Source organism: Tursiops truncatus, chromosome 21, assembly GCF_011762595.2.
Source record: "Tursiops truncatus isolate mTurTru1 chromosome 21, mTurTru1.mat.Y, whole genome shotgun sequence".
Lineage (NCBI taxonomy): Eukaryota > Metazoa > Chordata > Mammalia > Artiodactyla > Delphinidae > Tursiops > Tursiops truncatus.
Window position 1 is genome coordinate 489,219 of NC_047054.1, and position 19,114 is coordinate 508,332.

At 42.2% G+C, this 19,114-nt stretch overlaps 1 protein-coding gene across 1 annotated transcript in view; it reads right to left on the bottom strand.

Annotated features, from left to right (window-relative positions):
- Positions 1-9,205, bottom strand: part of TENM3 (teneurin transmembrane protein 3) — a 319,503-nt gene extending 310,298 nt beyond the window's left edge. Inside the window, exon 1 of the mRNA XM_073798728.1 lies at positions 9,073-9,205. The gene's annotated coding sequence lies outside the window, so the exon portion shown is untranslated. The remainder of the gene's footprint in view (positions 1-9,072) is intronic.
- Positions 9,206-19,114: the final 9,909 nt, after the last annotated feature.

Genomic DNA, 19,114 nt, shown 5'->3' on the forward strand with positions numbered 1-19,114 from the left:
GAAAGATTTGTACGTTTAAAATTCTAATGCCCAGCTCTTGAGAAACTGAGGTACTACTTGAATAAATATATTTTACTAATAAGCATTTCAATAAACCAGGTGTTTATACTGATATCTGAGCATGAAAGTAAATAATTTTTTTTAATTTATGAAAGACCTGGCACCGTGAGTCCCTATTCCTAACTGGAAGCATAAACGTAAAGATTGAGCTTAGCTTTCTGTATGAAATGTAATATGCATGAAATTTAAATATACTTTAAAGAAATCAAACATATTATCACACATCTACAGCCCTTAGTGGTTTAAAAAAGTCTAAGAATGTTTAAAATAAACAATTATACATTAGAAACAACTATAAAGTTTTAGTTTCTAAATTTCTCAATTTAATTGTTCTGCCCATTAAGGGTTCAGTCGTTAATCTTGACACGTGAAAGGGGCTATAATACAATGCCACTCAACTCTTAAAAAAAAAAAAATACTAGAATTCACCCACGTGAAAATAATTGCCCTCTGCAGGCCATCTCAGGGGTTATCACCTTCCTCAGATGATGCAGTCATTTCTCAACATAACACTGATATTTCTCTTTTGAAAAGGCCTCATGGAATGTATTTATCTGTAGTAGATACTCTCTCTCCGAGTAGAGATCTAATACTGTGGAATAGCCAAATGCTGGTTTGTTAGGCCCGTGAAGGAAGGTAAACAATCAAACTAGCTGAACTGGTATTTGATCAAAGTGAGACATGCCTATATAACAAGAACCATATAACAAGAACTACCTGTGTCTTGCAAATAAACCCAATTTCAAGAATAGTTTCAAAAAAGTTTTGGTCAAGGTACTATGATGGAACTTGGGAATAGTAATTATCTATTCATCATGAGGGCAACCACCTTCATTTTCCGAATCTCTATTATAACCAAACACAAACGTAGCCAAAGCATACACGGTCTACCGAACATTACCCATTTCCCTGGAAGCTGGTGAGTAAGGATACACCTTTTCCAGATTTGCTCTGCAGGCCATGAGCAATCTTATTCCTTAGGCAAGCCGAATTAACAAAAAAGCCAGTATAGAGCCCTAACTTCCCTAACCAAAGACACCCTCACAAAAATGCAAATATATGCATAGAAGCAGGACATACATGTTTATTGTATATTTTATTGTGCATGCTATGTTTTATTACCATCTGCAGTCTGTTTTTTTTTTTTTTCCCAAGAATTTTGAATTAACTGAAGAAATCCTACAGGACCTCTACAAGAATCCATACTACCTAAAGCCACTGATCTGGTTTACTTCCCTCCTTTCACAGGTGCAACTCAAAGTCAAGCAACTTTTCCAAGGTCACACCACCAGATAATAGCTTAAATGCTAATTTATTTGACTTCCTAAGCAGACGTTCTTAGCATATCAAAACTTGAAAGGAAGGAAGGAAGGAAGGAAGGAAGAGAAAAGAACACCAGATTAGCCTTGGGCACAAAGGAATAAACACAAACATAATTTATCATTTTGCCAGGTTAAATAATTACCATTTTGATGTGTTAATAGCCTTTAATAGTAAAGGCATTAGTCATCAATTAAATAAACAAACCATTAAATAGGGAATAGAAGTGTCGATACAGGCATAATCTACTGATTTTCTAATCAATGATGCTAATCATTGCTGCGTATTAGCCAAGGGGTGGACATTAGCTATATCACGGATGATCATTTATAATCATGGGTCACTAAAAAAAAAAAAATCTAAAGAAGATTAAAAACAGAGTAAAATACTAAACACATACTCTCTCCGTAAGTACTTGCTGATAAATTACATGATCTGCCTTGAACGGACATGGAAATATTTGTAACATTCAATGGTGACAATATTTAGGAAAGGTCGTATACTGGCATAATTCTATTCTATAACAGTAAAGAGAACTTACATGTAAAGCAAAGTTAGGACTGAAGTCAGAACAAAATCCAATTTAATATTTAAACTAGAGGAAGAATTCAGTAATGAAGAATGATATAAATTTGAGATTGGCAGCAACCTGCCTTTGTACTTTAGTAGCCGAATAACCTTATGCAAATCACTTAATCTCTTTGGCCTCAATTTTCTCATCTATAAACTAGGGAGTAAGAATATTTTCTTCATAAACCATCTGCTACATATTAGGTGTTTTAAGATGTCATAATAATTTTTCTTAATGCCAAAACTGGACTGGAAGTCAGGAGCTCTGGGGCCCAGTCACTTCTAACGGAGGGATGTGGTGATCTCCACTCGTCCTCGAGGGAGTGCAGGAGCGCGTCCTGGGCACGCGCTCCACAGCTGACTAGCAACGCAGGTAACTCGTCCAGGCCTGTTTCCCCATCTTTAAAATGGAGATTATGAGTATTTAACTCCGGGAGATAAAATGCTCATTCTGAAGATGAGATAAAAATAATGTCCATATAAAAGGTATAGCACAGAGATTTGGACTAAGTAAATACATAACAAATCAAAGGTTAGCCCTGCTTCTCCACTTATAAAATAGGTACTCTGGATTAGGTGATCTTGATTTGTAAACAAATGATTACAGTATAATGTGTCAAGTGCCCGTAACAGAAACCTGTCCCAGGCGCCAGCTCTGCCCGGGGCAAAGAGCAAAGGCTCCAAAGAAACGCCCTGCAGGCAGGCTCTCGAAAGACCTGTGAAAGGTAAGAAGGTAAGTGGCACCGACCAAGTAAAAATGCTGAAGCGCGGATGGAAAGGTACAAGAGGGGGGATCACGAAGGGCCTGATAAAACACACTTAAGGAATCTGGATTTGATCCGAAAGACATAACGAAGGTTTAATGCAGGGACGGGCCATGCTCGGAATTATGATTCAGAATGACAACTCTGATGATAGTGTGCAGGCTGGATTAAAGGAGGGACAGACAGAAGGCAGGGAAACCAGATGAGAAGGCTCATGAAAAAGTCTACACATGAGACGAAAAGAGCCTGAACTAAGGTCCTTACTGTGAGAGCAGAATAGGGGGAGGTGGGGCGGGATAATTCATTTTAAACATTTTTCAATTCAGTACGTCTGTTTTTAAAATAAAAAGTCCTTATAGACATAAATCCTTTGCGATCAAGAAAATCTGACTTGCCTGACGGTACTATTTCTGGTGATTCTGAGTTCCTCAGATTTTAGTGTTACATAATTCATTGCGTGATGATAGGGTCTGAAATGATATTTGAGGAATTTTGATAATGGGCCAAGTTTTTTCTTCCTTATGAAAAGATGTGTACTTAGTTCGGATTAATTGTAATAAAAAGAATTCAGCAAAAAGTAAAGCGTAAGTGCCGATCATTGATGTTTGACGGCTTTGCCTAGGAAAACAATCTTGTATGCAGCACTTAATTGCTTTAACTGGAGTTTCCAGAAAGGTTAGATCTTGTACTGTGTTTAATAAAATTCTTCCTATAACTGAACAATACTTGTCCAAATATTTAATCAAGAATTCCATTTTAATGGAGTTGACATAAAATACATCACAAGGAAAATCTTGGCCATAAAGTTAAGAAATATAAACTAAAAACCTTCCGGTTTGGTTTTACCTTTTTAAGGGAAGTGACGGCTCTAGGACAGCAGCAACAGAACTACTAAAACCCTTCAAGTCAACATACCTAGACACTTGTAAAAACAAACATTATTCCCACTGTTAAAATTGAGGTTGGCAGGTCTCTCCGTTTAACAGCCGAGAAACAATTTGAAAAGTAGCAGGATAGCAGCTTCTTTGCAAAGAGACTAAAATCATCACCATTAAAAGATCCTTAAAAGCAAATACAGAACGGTCGGCCAGCCTGATCACCTTAATTTTTAATGAAGGAATACCTCCATACACATCAATGTATGATATGAACGTACGAAGGAAAATCTACTATCAATTAAAAAGAAACTAATTTTTAATTCTCCCCTTCACTGTGATGGCCTAGGATCAGAGGAAATACTATTTGAAAACAAAAAGAAGGAGACAGGAAAAGGGGGATGTAAAGATGTGTCAGTGATAAAACAAGCAGGGGTGGCTGTCATAAAAAAGCCAAATGGCTCTTTCTACCTGCATCAAGGTCACTGTACCGATGACGCGCTCAATAGGATGACAATGCATTTAACCACTTTCCTTGCATCTAACTTTGACCTCACAGATCCAAAAGGCCTTGTTTAACCACCCTGGCCTTTCAGCGTTTCCCTGAACAAAGGTAATCAAGGAGATGTACTGCCCCCTACTATCACAGGAACTGAAAGACAAACTTTTAAGAGCACAGCCAGGTGTCGACTCCACCAATGTACAACTTTTAGGCGGGAGGTAAAGTGAAATAATGGCTAAATAATTAGAAAACGCTAACAGTGTTAAATTTGTTATATATGGTGGTTTTGTTTTATTTCAAAGAAAAAGCATAAAGAGAGTTCCAGGCTCCATTTTACAGGTCTCTAGACAGCAGGTTCCCTCTGCCTGCAGGAAACAATTTAAGGTTATGGAAAAAGGAGGGCTGGGCAGACACTATCATGAAAAAAAAGTCACGGAAAGGCCCACACATTATTTTAATTTAAAAAAATTTCAGGTTAAGATGTCTAAATAGCAAAACCTAAAGTGTTGTTTACATTAGTTTTTATTAGTCATTTTGGAATGCACTAGAATCCATTATGCTTTCTAAATGTACAAAAGAAGACTTTTATGTGAAATAGTATTTAACTTTAAGAGAGGGGATAATAACACTTAAGAGAAACTTTTCCAAATACTATAGTATGCGGTTTCCCAACTTGAACTATTATTTAGAAGTGATGGGCACTCAAATATTTGTGGGCACTCTTCAATTATTATTCTTCCCTTGTGAAATGAATTTCCCATCAGTGACATCTATGGTATACATTGTTTCTGGGATACCAAAGAGGTAGCTGTTTTCATCCTTTTGTGGTAAAAAAGTAAGAGTAGATATTTCAAAACTTAAACACATAGGATTTGTAACTAAGCAGCTAGGTTCCTAACTAAAATTAACATATAAACACCAATTTTAAAACAACTGGTTTCTTAAAATATTAAAATATATACCATTTCAAGGCTGCTAAAAATACATATGATCAAATCATTTCTACACATCAAAATGCTATTCTCTATGGGGAAAAACAAACACACTCCAAATACCTAAACTGAGACTTCAAGTTGAAAGGCCTGAGACGTAAACAAGTATTACAATAAATAACTTTCCATTTTAGACAACACTATAACAAAAGTCATACAAATCTCATGTATTTTATATTATCTATTACTAGACTAATCTGTAATGCCAAACGATCTGATAAAACTAAATATAATGAATTACAATCGTAAAATATCTCTCTCAGAAGAAAGAATTAAGTGTTATGTTGGCTTTAAAAATATTCAGTGTTTGAAGATACGGAATCACTTCATATATAATCACTTAAGATTGATAACTTAATATCTATGTTTATATGCGTTAAACTTGCCCAGATCAATGTGATAGAGCAAAAAATCTTGCTAATAATCCGAATCTAAACCTTGGGAACTCCTGTCTCATCTCTCCTATTCCTCTAACAGCCCTTATCCATCAAATCCTTTCCTCGACCAGAAAGTTCCCCAACTTGTATTTATGACTGTTGTTGGATTAGCTAAGAACCAGGTCCCGGGAAGATGTAACTCATTACACACTTCAACAGTTGTGGCTTAGGTTTTTAGCCCTAACTACGTAGAAGCTCTGGTCTAACCCAGAAGGGTACAGCTAACTTTATTCTTAAACAACAACAACAACAAAAAGCACCCTACTGCCCCTAATTTACTTACTTACTTTCTCACTGTGACATATCACTCTCTCTCCTTCGTGGTACCAAATTCACACCATCCAAACATCCCTAAGGAAACATATCCTAACACTTCCCAAGGGCTTGGCGCTAAAGCACTCATATCTAGGATAAGATCAAGTAATGACAACCACACTTTAGTTTAAACCACACACGCATGTATGGTTCACAAAGAAAGAGTTAGCAATCCAGAGTGAAGCAGCAGTTTACCATATTAGTGTAAAATTTAAACTTCTTTAAAATGAGGGAAAAGCTAATAAAAATTACTCAATTAGACAGAAATTTAAAGCAAATATACTGCCCTACGTTTAGCATTTACCTTTGGATTGTAAGAAAGGTGATTTGTTAAAAATCTTTATTCACAATTGTTTAAAGTCTAGAAAACAAAATAAATTATAAAGAGACTGATGTTCCAAAGCCCAATCTTTTAATTGCTGATCAGAGCTGAAAATAGATCCTTTTTTCTCCACTAATTGAATGAGTCTGGTTAAACCTTTTGAAATGCACTTTAGAAAATGCAAGAATACAGCTTAGAACAGGTTCTTTAATTTGGGTCATTTTCTGTTACTTGCAGTAGTGACGGGTGCTTAGCAACGCTGTTCTGGTGGCCCTTTTAAGGAAATGAATACCTGGAATACAGCATTTTAATCTATTTTATGGCATTAATTATCAAGATCGCCGCATTTAGACAAGGCCTCCTTTGCCACTTCCCTACATTATGAAAGGAAGGAATCCTGTGATAAATTGAATATGTGATTTCAGATGACAGAAGATCCTATGCACACCTGTTACCAAGTTAAAAAAAAAAATGTAAGGACAGAAAAACTAACAGTCAATAGAAGTCACAGAAAGCGTGAGTTTAAATGTTTAGACAAGGATCTTACACTGAAAATCAGTGTTCAGACATCTGTAAGCATCCACAGGAAGTTGCTTTTTTCTTTCTGAATCTTTGAGGAAAATTAAATTCTATTATGCCACACACTAGGCCAATGATATCTAAGAAAGGTGATGCAACACAACCAAAATGTAGTAAGATTTTATTTGGTAGTTAAAGATTTGCTGAATCTTTTAAATACTGATTTCATAAAAGATGACTCTTACGTGAGACAGGTTCACAAAAACATCATTTAAATCATGACCAAGTTATTCACTTCATATTTCTTTTAATGTGCTCAAAGGATTAACTATCAAGACGAGGCAACCAGGTAAAATACGGAGCTACCAAGTAGTTTTTAAGAAATCAAACTGCCATGTCATACTCTGTAAATACGCCCATTCACATCTTATTGATAATCACCAAACTAGGTTTAAGAAAGTAGTTATTAAAAATATTTGGAACACTGCTTTCTGTTTTTTCTCTGATCTCAGTTATCACTGTTAAAAGTGCAACTCTTCTCACTTTTCCCTCATAACTACACAATTCATCTTCGATTCCTTGTCCTGAAGAAGGAAGGTACCGCTCTTGTACACCACCATCCTTCTCAATCTTCACAGCTAAAAAGAGAGTAAGTGACTCTCTCTTTGTCTAGAATGCATCCTCATTTCAGTCTTCAAGAGCCAGTTTTTAAAAGCTTTCAACACTTAGCCTCCAAAGATGAGAGAGCAACCATGTTAACGTGCGATCATATTTTGTACGTTTCAATCTACCGGTTGAGGTATAATCGGCATCTGCTTAAATGAAGCATACTTCATGCTTGATTACAAAGTTTAGCACCAAACTGTGTATATCGCAACATACAATGGGATAACACCAAAATTTTTCAAGTTTTTTAACCTCTTAAAACAGATGGGCTCTCCCTGGGGTTTGGGGGTTCTGAACAGTACAGCTGCATTTGAACGTCTGGGAATCCGGGGAGAGAGCGAAACGCGGGGCCCAGACGGTGCAGGCTGCTCTCAACAGTCCGCTACCGCGAGGCAGGGAGGCAGGGAGGCTGGGAGGCAGGGAGGCTGTGTTTCTCAAATGCCTTCCCTGGGTATGTTCAAGCCTTGGCTACTTTAACGATTAGCGCACACAGAGGTCTCTGGATGGCTCTCTGGAACTTTTAAAGCCAGAGAACAAAAGGTTTATTTTAAAAATGAAAACCTTGGCTTGTACAACTCCAGACGTGAATCTGCTTTCAATTACTGAAAGTATTTCCACTTCAGTGGAAGGGGATCAAATCTTCAACTACACCCTCTTAACGGCGCTGAATTTGATTATCTCAGGCTTTCGGAAGACAGAATGGCTTTGGGACACAGCACGCATTTTCTGTACATCTCATTTAGGAGATATTCGGAGAGAGAGAGAGATGCCAGCACAGGGAGAGAGAGGAAATGTGACCTCTCATTCTGAGAGCTGCCACGGATCCTTGTTTTATTTTATTAAGATACACACATAAATGGTAAATGATTCCGACTTCGATAGACAGTGCGCAAGTTATTTCCAAAAATCATTCCCAACTAGTTCCTCCACGAGAGCGACCTGCATCGAAGCACGACGGAAAAGCGGGATTTCTTTTAGAGCCTCTGCCCTGCAAAACCCTCTCCAGAAGAAAATCACACGCTGAGTATTTTACAGGAGAAGAGCTGCTCTTTTAATCATTAGCCAGATTACTGTGTGCCTCCCTCCCTGCCCCGCCCCGCCCTAAACCGCTGGCACGACGGACCTTAGTTCAGGAAACCGAAGGGCTGATTAATTCCAGCTCAAGGCGGATTTTGAAACCCCGGAGACATCAACGATCCCAAATCACTCCAGCTCCAGATGTGCTCCCCACGAATTCAACACGCCACGTCGCAAAAGTAACAGAACGCGGGGAAAACGCACAGCGCTACCTCCTGGGTTAGCCCTGGACACTACTCATAACAAAATATCCACTTAATTAAAAACGCGCGAACAAAAGACCATTCTCCCCGCAGCTACCTGCACCGCTCCGAGGGACGCAGAGTCCTCCAGAGAGTTCAGCCTCCGCCTGCTCTAAACCCCGAAGGCGGCCCCTCAGGGGTCAAAGCGCCCCCGCCGATCTGATGCTCACGTTGCCTGGGCCCCGATTCGAACCCGCGCAGAGCCTCCTCCCATCCCGACGCCACAGGGCAGGACAGCGGGGCTGCCGCCGCCGCCGCCGCCGCCGCTGCCGCCGCCGCCGCCGCCGCGGTTCCCGGGCGCGAACGAGCGACCCAGCCGCGCGAGGAGCCGCGCGAGGAGCCTCGCGAGGAGCCCCGCAAGGAGCCGCCCAGGCCGCGGAGCCGCCGCCGTCGCCGCCGCCGCTCACCCACCTTGCCGCCGCGCGCCCTCGCTGTGGCCGTGCGGAGCCGAGCCCAGCGCTACCAAGCTGCCGCGGTCTGGAGCGTATCGTGTTACTGCGCCGGGCTCGGGGCTCCGGCTGCGAGCGGCCGCCAGACATGATAGGCTGAGGCTCCTCTGTTTACACCCGGCCGCGGAGGGGGCGGGGGCGGCGGCGGCGGCGGCGGCGCTTAACCCCTTCGCGCCGGGCCGGGCCGCCCCCGCCCCGCCCCGCCCCGCCGGCCCCCCGCCCAGGCGCCAGCGCTCCCGGCCGCGCCCCCCGCCCCCGCCCCCGCTTCCACAAGCACGCACGCACACACTCACACACACACACACACACACACACACACACACGCACGCGCGCGCAGGCCGGGCGTCCCCAGAGCCGCGTCCCACGCGCAGGGGGTGCGAGCTGCGCCCCGAGCTGCTCGCCAGTCTCCCCGGAGGCCCCGATCCGAGGCCTTCCGCGCGCGCGCAGGCCGTGCAGCGCCGGCGTTCCGTCCTGGGCTTCTCCGGCTTGCTGTGGATCTTTGCAAGTCGGTCCTTGTCCGGAAGCGCGACCTGGCTGCGCTCACAAAAAAACCTCCTGCCCAGCATCTGGATGAACCCCGACCCCTGAGCCGCCAGCCTTCACGCCTCACGCGGCGGCGGCGGCGGTGTGGCCTTCGTCCGAACGCGAGCGGTGGCCCCGCGCCCCGTCGTCGCCGCGAAACGAAGTCCTCGAGCTGGCGGGACGCGCCGCTCGGGGAAGGGGGCCGGCGGGGGCCCAGGCGGCGGGAGGGGTCGCCGGCGGGGCCTGAAGTCCGGCGCCGGCGGGCGCGCGCGGTGTGTGTGTGTGTCTGTGTGTGTGTGTCGCTTGCGAAGCGCAGCGGGGGCACCGGCTCAGCCCGCATCGCCCCTTGGCCTGGGTTGCCGAGGCCCGGCCCCTCGAGTCGGCCCCGGGGCCCGCGGGCCGGGGGGCGGAGCTGCCTTGCTCCTGGATCGTGCCGACCGGGGACTCGGACCCCCAGCAGCGCAGCGCCGTCGGTGGCGCCGGGCCCGCTCCGCCGGGAGGGAGGGCGGTCTCCGGGGCTGCACACAGGAGCTCAAGGGGTCTGAGCGAACTGTGAACGACGCGCCAGGGCTGGACAGCCCGGACCCGGGACGCCTACCTGATGCGGCGTTCCAAGGGGCTTCACTCTGAACGCGAGACACTTCGATGCTGCAAGCTCTTACTACAGCTTTACTTTAAAAGATTGCCTTCTCCTCCCTCCAGATGCACTTTCATCGTTATTTTTGCGTGGCCTCCGAGCCAACGTCCCTCCTTCCTTTAATTTCTCTTTCTTCCAGAACATTCCATCCCGTTCAGCCTCTTCCTCCATTAAGCTAAGAACGGAATGACGGAATGTTCCTGAGTTTTTAGACTCACCCGTGTTTTCTTCCAAGCCCTGCAAACCCCTCAGGTATTTTCATTAATAAGGAAACAAAGACAACAAGCAGCACCTTGCAATACTAGCATCAATCAGCAGATCTTTGCATCATTAGCTGTCATTCCACGTTTTAACGCTCATCTAAAAATAGTAAGCCAACAAATGGCTACTTAAGAAAGGACCAGTGTTCCCCCCCCTTCATTTATCAGATTATATCCTTTTCTCAATTTCCTTGATTTAACAACAGCAATTTCTTTTCCCTCTTCAGGTTATCTCTACCTTGACTTTGGTCGCCTTCTACGTGTAATGCTACAGTGATGTGCATACAGCTCACCTGCCTCTCGGTGAATACTCTTCCTCTCCAGTTTTCCTTACCATCCAACACATCCATTGTCATTCACGGAAATGTCTGCTGTTCCTCAGTGTCGAAGCACAGCCTCTGCACCTCAGTGTGCTTTGCTTTCAATAACAATGGCTCTTCGAAAATCGTGACTCACAAACACATTCTGTTACCTGATGATCACAAACATCGTGCTTATTCTTCCCTGAATGATCAATATGTTCCCTCTTTAATTAGGACATCATTAAGGTATCAGAGAAAGTATTTAAACATGCCTCTGACACAGTCTAAATTTCAAAGTTATTTCAAGGTTTTGAAATTCACCTTAGTAAAACTGGGTCAAAAAATAGAACAATAGATATTTTGTGGGGCACTGAAAGACTTCTACTTCTTAGGCAAATAGCCTCCCAAGTCCTAATATTTTGAAAAGGATCCTTTCACAAATCACTGTCACGTGTGTGATTCATGGGGGAGGGCGAGGGGAGGGTTACCTGAAGTAATGCCAGTAAACACTGTAGAATGATTTAGGCCCTGGAATATGAAGAAGGCGTATTCAATTGGAATCTTAGAAGAATTAAATAGGTAAAACGTTGCACCTTGAGAGTCTTCCAGGACCCAGGGACTTGGGAATGCTTCAGATACGTACCCCTGGATTTTTGATGCCAGGTTAGCAGATCTGGATTTGGACTAGAACATGAGGAGACAGGAAGATGAACCTTCCTCTAATGGAGGAATGAAAGGTTTTAACATCCTAAGTCGCCGCTTGGGTCAAGATGAATCTCAAGAAGACTGATACTTGGGCACGCTCGTTTCCCCAGATAAATGCTATGTAAATTGGTCACTGCTGGGTAGGATTTATTAAAATTCCAATTTAGAATGCTAATTAAGCCATGCCCATCTATAAATATCAGATACAGGTTAGGTAAATTCTTATATTGGACTACCTTGGAATATTCTGCATGTAGATCTAGTTCTACCTTTCCTGAATACGAAACTAATTATTTTCAAATCAGACCAAGAGATTATCCCTTTTGAGAATGATCAAGGACTGACTCTGAACACAGCTGAGCAGCAGCCCACGGGGAAGGAGAGGGAGAGACGGGGTTTCAAACTGATGGTTTCCACAAATACCTTCCTAAGAAAAGATACAAGGGCTTGGGGCCACACCCATCCATGCGTTAAGTCACTGCCTTCTTTTACACACAGGGGTCCACTGAAGTGTCCTATAGAGATATAGAATAAGGCACACCTTAAACTGCTCTTTTCATCTATTATAGGTTGCCATATTGATGCTGTCAGGAATAATTAGCATTATGGATACTGCCTTGTATAACTTAGGCGTTTCTTGTCTGAGATCTGCAGAATTCCCCGCAGCTCCATGAGCAGACACTAGCAAATGTGTTGAATTCTGCGGCTAATTTGTTGTGAGTAAATAACCATATGCAATCATACTTGTGCTGTTAAATGAATTTTACTTATAACTGAATCCAGTTCTTCAGGCATAAAAGCCTAATGACTGCACACCACGAGGAAGATTTTTAAAAATGCATGAACCAAACCAAATCAGAGCAAATTGTATTAAAAAACAAGTCCACGCGTGAGCTGTGACTTCAGATCGGCACCAACTTAGCTTTAATATTAAGATTCTTCTGCCCTCTGCCTGCTTAGGCCAAAAGCCTTGAAGAAAAAGCAGAGTTGAACCAAAACCGGGGTGATGATTTTCTTGCTAATGATTAAGCACCGAATCCATACTGTCAGAGATGTTCCTCAGAATCATAATCAAACACTTTTAGCTGTGTTAAATATATGAATATGATCAAAACTAACATTGAGCACTTCGTGTGGCTCTCCCCATATGGAGCAGCGTTTGACAGATACCATTTTTATTAATTCTCTAAAGCCCCAATGAGAAAGTAATATTATCCCATTGTACAGATGAGGAAACCAGAGCTCAAAGAGGTTAATAACAGCCCACGTAGGGTGCTAGAGACTAAAACCAGCCTCAGGTCCTCAGCCTGACACTTAACCCATTGCACTAAATACCTATTATAGTAGCGACTCGTTAGTAAAAACTGGTATTAGGAGTGTAGTTCACTTTCTAAATAAAATATGTCGGGATAATCCACGGCAAGGATTTGAAAGCATGATATTCTGTTCTAAAAACTGACCGTTTGTGGATTTGGAAGGGGAAAGAGAGAAAAGGCACCACATCTGGTTCCTCCTGCGTTTTGAAGCTGCCTTTAGAGTTAAGGTAACAAGTAATATACATATTAGTATTCTCTGCCAGCTAGAGTCTCACAGAGGAATGAAATAGTTAATAAACATTCCCAAACACCTGATTTAGGGATTGCGTAGGTCAGTAGGTATCTGTCACTCTAGAATTCAGTTTGTCTAAATGGACTTTGTTAAAAATTATGCACTTATTTATATATTTTTCTTCTTTAAATCACAAATATGTCAAAGGAACCATTTATGTCACTAAAATTACAGTACACTGACATCAATTGGTATATAATAATTGTACAATTACTTTAGTAACAGGCTGTAAATAAAATTTTAGACTTTATCTTCTGTTTTGCAAAGTGTTATTTTGTCAGTAGCGTGAAAATCTCTAACAGCTATGTGGACTCTGTTATAAGCTGACATAAACTGTATTTAAAACCGTATTTCTGCGTCCTTTTTCCAATGAAGTTCAATTATCATTTACACCGGAACAGAAACAAAGGTTTCAAAACAAGGCTTGTAATGAAGGCCAATTCGTAACTTTTCACAGATGTCTACAGTAAATCTAAAAAGGCTAGCATAATACGTAGGTGATTCTTTGCCGTAAGCTATGGAAAAATCCACCCACAGCACAGCTATTTACTTCACAACTGTTTGAAATGACCCACATCCAAAATCATTTCTAAAAGGTAAGTCTTCTTCTTTATTTCTAGAGGTGTTATGTTATTTCACCAGAAACACAAATGCCTTCTGAAATCTGATCCATGATGAAGACATGACTCTTTCTTTATCTCCAGTCACGTTTCTTGTGTGTCCAAAGAACTGGTTCTGACTTTTGTCCTAACTCGGGTGACCTTGGGCAGGAGCGCGCTGGGTCCTCCACAGCCCTGGCAGGCAGGCAGGCGGGGGGGGAAGCAGGATCTGGGCGCGTGGGTTGAGGTCTGGACGCCTTGCAGGGGCATCGGGCAATACGCTGTATCCAAAAGGCTCAGTGAGCTTCAGCCCTGTGCTGGCAAATATCCAGGCGGGAGGGACGTGGGGGAGGCAGAGAGATCATTCCTCTCCGGTGGGGAGAGCACGACAGGCGCAGGACACAGCTTTAAGAGAAATCCAGATCGCCAGCAAGAGTTAGCTGGGGGTATGGTCGCCAGGAACCAGGTACGTAGCAAGAGCTGAGGCCCCAAGTCAAGCCACCAAACGTCCAAAGGCAACGTTACACGGGGGTCTGTAGTCGGTCGTGGAACCCTAGTTCTGTGCGGGAGTCAACCTCCATGACTGGGGAAGCACAGGAGTGGCCGAGTCAGAGGGAGCGCTACGCATCCCTGGCAGGTTGGACACAAGGTCTAAAAACAGCAAGATGAACTCCCAGGCCCGCCCGGGGATGGCAGTGTTGTTTGTCCACGCTTAGCAACTCATTGTGTTCAACTTGTTTGTAGGTTTTGAAAATAAGAGTACCTTGGGGGTGTGTCCTTTGAAAGTCCATGTTTAAGAAACGCACATGTGACAAAGAAAAACGACTGAATTGCTTTAATCCCTTCAATCCGGGCTATTTGTTTCCAACATCATTAGGTCATATATCTTTGAAATCAAATACATTACCAGAAGCAATTTATTTTCTTTGTTTAGACGCCGAAATTTAGGTATTCATTGATGGCTAGTGATGAAGTGATGATGCCAGGTGGGTAGCTGTCTGTAGGGGCAATAGTTACCTGCAGGTCAAATCCCTCATGCAGGGGATAGAACATAGAAATCACACAAACTTCTAGAGCCACTCTTTGAAATGTACACCATCCAAAATTTTCCAAAGAACCCATAGGTATTAAGGTCATTTTTGCAAATAGCTTACCAGGTCTTTATTGACAAACAAATCTGGATAATCAATAACGTGTTAATTTTAGGTGCTTCAAAACAGAGTCCCATGGAATAGATTTTGTTCTATTTAGTGAACATAAATTATTTCTGTGCACTTATGTCATTTTGGATGTAAGTATACGCTTGCTACTTCTGCTGTGTACCTGGCCAATTTCTGCTTGGTCACGAGTTGGCTGGAAGTCAGCTCCTCTATTTAGCCTTTCCTGATCCACTAAGAATAGTTTAAGGGCCCCTCTCTTTGTGTTCCCATAGAACTCTGTAAATATCCTTTCCTAACATTCATCATGCTATATTCTTATTCCGCTGCCTTGGTACTTGTCTGTAACTCCTTCTAGACCATAAACCCATGAGGGCAAGGACCATTTCTTTGCTGATTCCCCAGCATTCAGCATAGTGTATTGCACAAGGGAGACTCTAAATAAATACTGGTTTGGGGATGGGTAGATGGATGGACCATTGGAAACACAGGCCACATTGAAGAAAGTGCTTGTTAATTAAAACGATTCTGTCCCTTGTATTGATCATTTGTAATATTTGGTTTCCTCTCTCTCTCTCTCTCACACACACACCCCCAACCTAATCCAACCTAACCTAACCAGCTTTTCTAGGGCAGAGACTGTGCCCTAATGGCACCATTGGTTATTTGAGGTCACTAATTTTAAACTATAAATGTGTACTTTCTCATTATAAAAATCACAGGATTATAAAACTGGACATAAACTTAATACATGATCTATTTTGGGCATATACTTCTGGATCCCCAGCCACAGATGAATCTATTAGTTTAAAAAAAACAAAGCCTCTCTACCATGCCATGTGCATTTTAAATAATACATTACAATATTTTACATTGTTTACCAAGGACAATTCTATTTTGAGAATCTCTAACTTAAATCTCTAAAGCCGCAATTTACACCCAAATGCCCCTGTTCAAGCTTCAGTAGAAACAAGAAGCAGCTGGTCACCATTTCTCAATATGGGCCCTTCATACACTTAAAGATGATTCTCCTTAAATCTTCCCTTCAGCTCCACATGGCCATGCTAAATAATCTCCATTATTATTTTTTTAAGTTTTATCTTACCCTTTCCTCTTGGGTCTAATTTTTATTCCTTTCATCGTCTTAATGGCTCTTCTCTGAACCTCCTTTAGAGGATGGGGGTTTGGGGGTGGGGCTGAGAGCCACAACCTCTGGGTTATCAGACTCCAGATTTAGAGACTGAGGCCCAGGATGAGAAGAAGGCCCAACGAGAAGACAAAGACAAAAGAAATGGAGTGCAGTGTGCATTTCATGGGATATCTGTCTTTAAGCGTCCCGGCAAGCAGTTCACAGATGCAAACGAGGGGTTTGCTTCTGTAATGTGCCTTTACTAACCCATTCTAGAACAGCGCTAATTCTGAAAGTAGACGAAGATTGTGAAAGTAGAAGAGATGAGAGGCAATGAGCAAGCTGAGAAAGCAAAGGGCCAAGCCTGAATCTTGGGGGCTTCTTACATACAGAGGCCTCCAAGAGGAAGTTCAGTCACCACGGGAGACAATTCCACGGCTAGGAAACTGGATGCAATCAGCGGTGCAGCACGACAAAGGAGCCCCAGCGGAGAGCTTTCAAGAACATAGGTAGGGAATGAGGTGGGTGATAGTTAACAAAGCCACATGTCACAGATAAATACTTTTGATCACTGAGGTGAAGTTCTTTGAATTGGCAGGAAGAAGCAATCTGTGACCTAAAGATGAACAACTTCTAACAGAGTGATGGGGTGAACGTCAGGTTTAAGAAGGGTTGAGGAGCCAGGGGATGGAGGGGAAATGGAGACAGAGCTAGTTTACAAACCAGTTTTCATCTTCAAAACATTTAGATATGACTTTGACTCCCATTTATTGAATGCCTATTATGCACCCGAAACACCTTAGCTACTCTGGTATAAAATGCCATTTTTAAACCTCATGGAGCAATACTAGTTTTAAACTAGAGTAGAAAACTGTATTTCCATGGTTTAAAATACTCTGTAGGGGAAAATATACTTTTAGGCAAATTTCTACCCAGGATCAGTCTTGGTCTGTTAAAAAAAAAAAAAAAAAAAGCAAGTGTGCTTAGGGTCTTGCTAGGGACGGGAAATCATACAAAGATATACATTAAGTAGTAAATGTGAAGAAATGAGTTCTCTAGAAACGGGAAGGTGAGAGAGGATAAAGTAAAAAACAGGTAGAGACAGAGGCCGTCAGGTACGGAAAACTCCAGTTATAGTACATCTAGTCCTGGGGGCTTTCAGCTTCTGAATGGTAGCACGCTTCCGGGACTGTCTCTTTTAGGAGAACTGGCACAAAGGGAATTAGGTCTTTCAAAAGATCTAGATGAATGAAAGGCAAAATAAGGGCATCTATTTAATTGATGCAAAGCAAGGTGAATCTAACTCCTGAAGCCATCCATGGCAGACAAAAGATCCCAAGCACTAAGGCAGGTGTCCAGGCGAAGAGTCTGACACCAGACAGCACAGGTGTTTCAGAGTCTACTCTCCCTGGTGGCAATTGGACTCCGAAATAGAAACCACTGTGAAAATATGTGGAACTCTATGTTATTTTTGGCCAAAGGCCTCTGCAAGATCTTCCAAAAAAGGTTTGCCTAATGGGATGCTTCAAATGAATTTTAAAGATTAAGGCAGAACAAGTTAGAGTATTTTAGAATTAATTTCATAATATTACTCATTAGATCAATATATCACTGTGTCACTTTAACCACAGAGTCTGAGATAGCTTTCATCCAGATGATACTGGCATACAGAATATGTAGAAAGGCTCTCATAGTTAGGGACGAGTCTAGGTTGAATAACTGCATGCTTCCTGCTTGTATTCTAGAATGGATGCTGGGTAAATTTACCTTCAAGGAATTTCTGGCAGGATATCAGAAGGATGGTTAGAATGAGGAATTTTCTAACTGGAAAAAAGCAGTTAGATTAGGTTGTGATTAATAGCAATTTATGATTAGTGACCAAGGTCCTAAATTACAGCAAGGAACTCACTCCACAAAAAGCTTATTCTATTGCTTCGTGATTATTTCTAGCAGTTTTAATAAAAACATGTAGTGTCATAATCAGTGTCACGAAGATCCGTGGCTGTAACTCAGAGAAGCGGGCATCTTTTTGTCCACACTTTAGATGATGTGAACAGACACCAGATGATAAAATGGGCTCAGTGCAAAAGAAAAGAACTTAAAAGGAACAAAGTAGCTTTGATAATTTGTACATCGAAACGGTGAAGACACATCACAGCCCACACTTCACGGCTTTCTCCACTTGTCTACAAATTCTCTGGGAATCAGGAAATCTAGGTTCTGGACATGGCTCTTCTCATTGGCTGTGTGACCTTGCTAAGTCTTAACTTACCTGGGCCTCAATTTTTCCCTCTAAAAAATGGAAAATCTCTCAGGTCTTCTGAATCCTTTAAATGGCCATGCAAGAGTTTCTTCTAACTTCTTTAATGCCCTAGGATATCAGTTTTCAGTTACTGGACATTTAAATTCATTTCTCATTTTCCTAATGCTTTTCTTTTTTCCACCCTGGTTTCCCGCTGCCCTGATTGTTTTGTTGCCTGTCCACCCACTATCAGTATAAAGATCAAGCTTTCGTTTGTTTATTTTGAGGAATGAGTTAAAGGTTCCACTCAGTCATTTCCAAATGTTGACTTTTTAAGGCAGCTGTGATTTAGAAAACAGCTATTCTCATCTTTATTCTACTCCATATATTAACATTCCATGTGTTAAGATACCAGCCACAATCCAATGTCTATATGAGGTGAAAAGTTCTTTATTTCATAAGAACAGCACTGGTGATTCATTTTAGAAGCCAGGAGACGTAGCAAGGTGTGCGTGAGCTGTATTATTATGTGTTTGTTATCATACTGTCTGTTATTGTACTGTTAGTGGCAACCACGTCTATTTATTCTACCTAGCTAAGATTTACATCCCTTGCAAGGTCTCTGTCTTCCAATGCCTCTGTATCCTACCAACAACTTCAAGTAAGGTGAACTACAGATAGGAGGCTCTTGGTAAGTATAGCTTCTCCTTGCTGAACCCCCTTGCCTTCTCACAGAGCGGCTGGTAATTATGACCCCAAAGACAGACATCTGCTCTATTTATTACCGATCCTAAATATTGTTAACATGACCCCCTCTCCATACGCCCTTAAACAAAGAAGTAG